Genomic DNA, 6,000 nt, shown 5'->3' with positions numbered 1-6,000 from the left:
TACTAAAAGTACACAAAATTCGCTGGGCGTGATGGCGCACACCTGTAGTCCCAGCTGCTCTGGAGGCTGAAGCAGGAGAACCACTTGCACCTGAGGCGAAGGTTGCAGTGAATGGCTTGAACCTGGGAGGCGGAGGTTGCAGTGAGCCGAGATCGCATCACTGCATTCCAGCCTGGCGACAGAATGACTGTCTCAAAAAAAAAAAAATTGTATTCATGTATCTACACCTACAGATACTTAAAGCTTCGCTTCTTTTCTGTTGGTCTACCTCTTGATTTGTCATGAGTTTGTATTTGTTAAGTATCATTTTAAGTAAAGAAAAATGAAAAATCTAAATGACTAGTATGGATTTTACTATTCATCTCCATACTGTGCAATGTCAGTTTTAAATGCAAATATAAGGGTGTTTAACTCATATGCGGAATCATCAAAATTGTTTAATTTGTATTCTGTACCTTGTGCACACACGTGTATTTTCATTCTTACCTGAAAAGGTGCGAAAGCCCACAAAACTCGCTCTGCTGTTTTCATTCCTTTTCTTGACTTCTGCACATTCTCTCATCATGCTCTGCCTTTAGCTTCTGATGTGTGAGGAGGGACCGAAAGGAAAGGAACTAGGCATTGCCTCGTCTGCCCCTGTCCTCAGTCATCATGGTCAGTGCCAGTAGTTGGCTCACCCAGGGAAATTACACGAGGAAGAAGGCTATGGCAGGGTTCCTGGGCCGTTCATGTTTCTTCTTCTTCTTTTTTTTTTTTTGTTTTGAGACAGAGTCTCACTCTGTCACCTAGGCTGGAGTGCAATGGCACAATCTCAGTTCACTGTAACTTCCGCCTGCCCTGTTCAAGCAATTCTCCTGCCTCAGCCTCCCAAGCAGCTGGGATTACAGGCACCTGCCACCACACCCAGCTAATTTTCATATATTCAGTAGAGATGGGGTTTCACCATGTTGGTCAGGCTGGTCTCTAACTCCTGACCTCAGGCGATCTGCCCGCTTCAGCCTCCCAAAGTGCTGGGATTATAGGCATGAGCTGCCATGGCGCCAGTCCTGTTCATGTTTCTTAGCATACCATTGCCTTCTTGCATCTGGCAAGTTCTGGTTGAAATGGAAGGCAAGGTCCCTCAGGGCTGTCAGCGTTCCCCCTTACTCAGTTGTAAACATAACATGCTTACCTTACACTCACATTGAGTCTCGCTGAGCCCCCACCTATGGTAGGGTCATCAGAATCCTGTGCTCATGAACATTACAAGCACTGTGTGCACATGGGAGCCCCAGCGGCCCGCATGACACCCAGGTTGCACCCTCTCCTCTGCGCACTCACATGCCCCACTGTCCCACTGGACCCCACTTACAAAACACAAGTTCAAAGATGAAATTATGAGACATTTCAAGACAGCTACAGCAGAGCATTAAGCTAAGCAGACCCTTGTAGCATGGGGCCCTGTGTGACCACACATTCGTGAAGCTGCCCTGCCTCCACCCTCACCCCAAGCCAGATGGAAACTTCCAAAGAGGACTGTGACTGTCCCCACTCAGGGCACTGCCCCCACCCAACAGTGTCTTGAGTCTGAAGTGCAGTGACTGACCCAGCCTGGGTCACAAGGCCACCCATAGCCAGGTAGGAGGTGGAGGTGGGGCATCCATGACTCACAGCCCCTAGGGAACAAAGGAGTGTCCTTGAAGAGCTGGGGAGTGCTGGACAGATGAGGACTCAAGCCACCACAGTCCCTGCCCATAGGTAATGTTCAGTGCAGGCAGGCAGTTCAGGCAGGGGAGAATCCTTTATAACGAAAGGAAGTGGGAAGCCCGAGGGGCCGCAGGTGCTCCAGCCTGGCTGCCCCCGACAAAGGAACTTGGAGAGATGAGGGCATAGAGGCGGCAGGTCACGTGGAGGCCCTGAGTGCCTTCCATTGGGCCTTATCACACTCTGACCATGCCACCCCTGTCTAGAAGCTTCTCTGGCACCCATCGCTCTCAGGAAAAAACCCACAGCCCTATCCCTGAGGCCTGAGGCCCGGCCTCCTCTCCCCACACCCCTGCTGCCACCTGCTCTGCTGCAGCCACAGCCCTGCTCGCCCTGGGTCCTGGGCTCTGGGGCCTGCTCTTCCCTCCGCCCGGAGACCTCCTCCTGCTGCGCTCCTTCTGACTATGCACACTCCCTCTGGATCCTGGCATGAAGATCACCTCCTTCAGGAAGCCTTTCCCAACCCACCAGGCTGGGGCACAGGCCCTGCGCCTCTCCAGCATCACTGCCTGATGACTCATCTTCCCCTGCCCCCCACCGACAACAGAATTCCTTGAGGGCAGGGATTGACTCCTGTTCAGGGTAATAGCGCAGGACCCCAACACGTAGTAGGCGCTCAATAATGTTGTTGACTGAATGCATGAGTTCACAGGCAGTGGAAGCCTGGACTCTGCATGAGCTACTGTCTTGTCTTACAGATCAGGCAGTCCCAGGCAGAGGGACTGAGCAGCAAGCTGCACACACCACGTTGCAGGCCCGACTGGCTCTGTATATTCCCAATCTCTTTCTTAACTCTGCCCAGGAGGAAGGTGTTTATTTTTTGTTTTTTGTCTTTTTCAGACGGAGTTTTGCTTTTATTGCCCAGGCTGGAGTGCAGTGGCGTGATCTCAGCTCACCACAACCTCTGCCTCCCGGGTTCAAGCGATTCTTCTGCCTCAGCCTCCCGAATAGTTGGGATTACAAGCATGTGCCACCACACCAGCTATTTTTTGTATTTTTAGTAGAGACGGGGTTTCTCCCTGTTGGTCAGGCTGGTCTCGAACTCCCAACCTCAGGTGATCCGCCCACCTCGGCCTCCCAAAGTGCTGAGATTACAGGCATAAGCCACCATGCCTGGGTGAGGGGAGTGTTCTTATACCTGTTACACAGATGAGGAAACAGAGGGCAGAGAGTGGGTCACATTCTTTTTTTTTGTCCTCCTCTCCCCACCACACACATCGAATCCCAGCCAGGGTGACTAGTCTACTGGCCTCTCAGCCTGGAGTCCAGAGATCTTCTTTTCTTGGCCAATCCCGGAGAGAACTCTCTTCCAGCTGGGACCTGTCCTATCCTTTCTCCCTTCTCTTCCTCCCCCTCCCCACTTCCTTCCTTCCTGCTCTAGGATATTCCCTTTGCAGGAAAGGCCCCAGGTTCCCGGGCAAGGACCCCAGGTCCAGCTGCCCAGGCCGGGACACATGCTTCCTCCATCAGCTGGCCCTGTTTGCCCTCCCTGGGGGGCCGGATATCTGAGCCAGGCCCAGGGGACGGGGGAGCACTGCATAGCCCTAGCTCAGGCAGAGGACTCTGGAGCTCATCCTGGTGGCCTGGGGCCAGACACAAGAACTGTTAAGGGCTTTGTCACCCTGCCTGTGAGCTGGTCATCACTGAGAGCCTCTGAGCAGGAGCCTTACCTCTGTCAGGCTGGTATAATAACATCTTGGATCGCATGTGCTGAATTACTTTGCACAGCACCTGGCACAAAGTGAGTGCTCAGTTAACGTTATTAACAGCTCCCATCATTGTTATTACTCTCTCCAATATCATCCTCATCTGACTTAATCTTTACAACTCTCCTGGGAAGTAGGTAGAGTTTTGATCCTCACTTTATAAATGAGAAAACTGAGGCTTAGAAAGACAAAAGGTGGGGTGGGCCTGGTGGCTCACACCTGTAATACCAGCACTTGGGGAAGCCGAGGCAGGTGGATCACATGAGGTCAGGAGTTTGAGACCAGCCTGGCCAACCTGGTGAAACCCCATCTCTACTAAAAATACAAAATTAGCTGGGTGTGATGGCAGGTGCCTGTAATCCCAGTTACTCAGGAGGCTGAGGCAGGAGAACCACTTGAACCCAGGAGGCAGAGGTTGTGTGAGCCGAGATTGTGCCATTGAACTACAGCCAAGGCAACAGAGGGAAACTCCGTCTCAAAAAAAAGAAAGACAAAGGGGCCAGGCACAGTGGCTCATGCCTGTAATCCCAGCACTTTGAGAGGTCGAGGCAGGCAGATCACTTGAGGTCAGGAGTTCAAGAGAAGCCTGGCCAACATGGGCAATCCCCATCTCTACTAAAATTACAAAAATTAGCCAGGCACAGTGGTGCACACCTGTAATTCCAGCTACTTGGGAGGCTGAGGCTTGAGAATCCCTTGAACCTGGGAAGCAGAGGTTGCAGTGATCCGAGATCATGACATTGCACTCCAGCCTGAGCAACAGAGTGGGACTCTCTTGAAAAAAAAAAAAAAAAGGAAAAAAGAAAGATGGAAGGGACTTGCCCAAACTCACACCCAGACCAGCCAGTGCTCTTCATCACCTTAGTATTATGATGCCTTCCCCTCTATTTGTCCTAGAACAATTCTCAATGTGCTGGGTGTCTCAGTTTCCCCAGCCAGGCAATGGGGAGGACAGAGGAGGCATCTCTAAGGACCTTTAAGTCTAAGGGAACTCACTTACTAATCCATCAAGGTGGTGCTTGCTGAATGGGCACAAAATCACAGATCTAACCCTGGAGGGTCCTACAGGCCAAGGTCACCTAAACTCAGGACAGACTGCAGGAGTCTAACCTGGGTCCCTTCTGCTCTAGCTCCATCCATTTTCCCCATACACAGAGGAGAAGAAACCCCATATTATGGGAGGGGTAGAGGGTGCCTCCCACCCTTCCAGGACTGCTGAAGACTGGGAAGCAGGCCGAGGCAGGTGAAAAGACAGCTAGGCGCTGGTAGATGGGCAGAGGCAGAAACAGAGTCATCGAAGGGTAGGTCCATCAGCAAGGACCCCATGAAGGGCTTAGGGCCAGACAGAACTACCAGGCCTGGAAAGGAGGCCTCACCCTACTGCCGCCAACCCCGTCTTACCCTATCCTACATTCGAATCACAGCTCAGACTGCGAACTTCCTGAGTTCAGATCTATCTGTGAGTCCTTCATCTGCGGACCCAGCCTTCCCCTGATACCACCATTCTGCTCCATGGTCCCTCTCCCCAGGCCCTGGGCTCCGCACCTCCCTACCCAATGTTCTCCCTTCATCCAGACCCAGGCTTTCCACCCAGCCCCCCAGAGAGGGGTCTGGCTTGCCGTCACTCCATCCCCGGCAGCTTGAGGACAGGCCCAATAAAGGGGGACAGAGGAAGAGAGAGGGAACTAACGCATCACCCTGGGTCGGAGCGGCGCCCTCTCCCCAGCAGCCTAGGAAGCTGCACTGCTCAGCAGCCACCAGAGGGCGCGCGCCCCTTCTCAGAGCCAAAGCCACGACGGCGGAGGTGGCGGACCCGGCAGGGTTTGCAGAGTATGCGGGGTAGGGGTGCGCCACTCCGGGCGGAAAACCCCCGGGACGCAGCCGCACCCTGGGCTCAGATTTAGTCCACATAAGAAGAGGGCCTTGGATGCAGCCCCTCGACCCTTGACCCTCGCCCCAGCCGCGCCCCGCGCTTCGGTCTCCGGCTGACTACTCGTGCTCCCCCTCCTGGCTGCTGCGAGCACTGCGGCCCGGCGGAGCTTGGGTTTGGAGGGTGGGAGACGGGCAAGGGGGCGAACGGGGATTTACCTGGAAATAATGTGGCAAGGGGCTGCGTGGTGAGAATATACTGGGCTGAACGAGGTTGTGGTGATTGGCACTAGACGAACAGAAGTATGAAGAGGTGCTGGGAACTACAGTGGGTGTGCAGGGTACTGGGCAGATTAATAGGAGGGCACTGGGGGCAGGTACCGGGGACAGTGGGTGGTCCCTGGAGAATATTTAAGGGGCACCAAGCCTAAACGGGAAAGAGGGCGCTGGGTGGTTTCCTGGTGGTAACGGGGTCCCTGAGTGGATATCGGAAGTACCACTGAGTAGGCACTGGGGGTACTGAATAACAGCTGGCGACACTGTGCGCTGGGAAGCGCTGGAAGGCAGTGGAAGACAGCGAGGACCAGGGGCACTGAGTGGGAACCAGGGATGGGAGGGTCATGGAGCCCTGAGTGGGAAGTACTGAGTGGGGCTGGGGATATGGCACAACTGAAAGGGTGAA

This window comes from Aotus nancymaae, unplaced genomic scaffold, assembly GCF_030222135.1.
Source record: "Aotus nancymaae isolate 86718 unplaced genomic scaffold, 86718_ANA_hifiasm-v0.15.2.pri h1tg000064l_1, whole genome shotgun sequence".
NCBI classification, from domain to species: Eukaryota; Metazoa; Chordata; class Mammalia; order Primates; family Aotidae; genus Aotus; species Aotus nancymaae.
This window is presented reverse-complemented; position numbering follows the sequence as displayed.